This window comes from Microtus ochrogaster, chromosome 18 (assembly GCF_000317375.1).
Source record: "Microtus ochrogaster isolate Prairie Vole_2 chromosome 18, MicOch1.0, whole genome shotgun sequence".
In the NCBI taxonomy this organism is placed as follows: domain Eukaryota; kingdom Metazoa; phylum Chordata; class Mammalia; order Rodentia; family Cricetidae; genus Microtus; species Microtus ochrogaster.
The window spans coordinates 58605040-58605329 of NC_022020.1; positions in this window are offsets into that span (position 1 = coordinate 58605040).

A 290-nucleotide genomic window follows, 5' to 3' on the forward strand; every position below is an offset into this window, starting at 1 on the left:
TCATCAGTGATACTACCCACAGTATAAATGTGGAAACATCTTTACCGACAGATTTAATTTAGTTCTAACTGTAGGGTAACACTCACAACAGTTGTCATAGCTGTAAGGGAGGGCACAGTGAAGCTACCTAACTCAACCACTCCATGGGTCAGTCAAGAATAAGCATGAACCCATGCTAACATTTGTTGTGGTTCCATTTAGAATGTCATTTGAAAATTTTCTGTCACCTTAAAACTCAGAGTCTCACACAATGGTGTTCATAAAAGAGTTTATTCAAGCCCACATGTTGT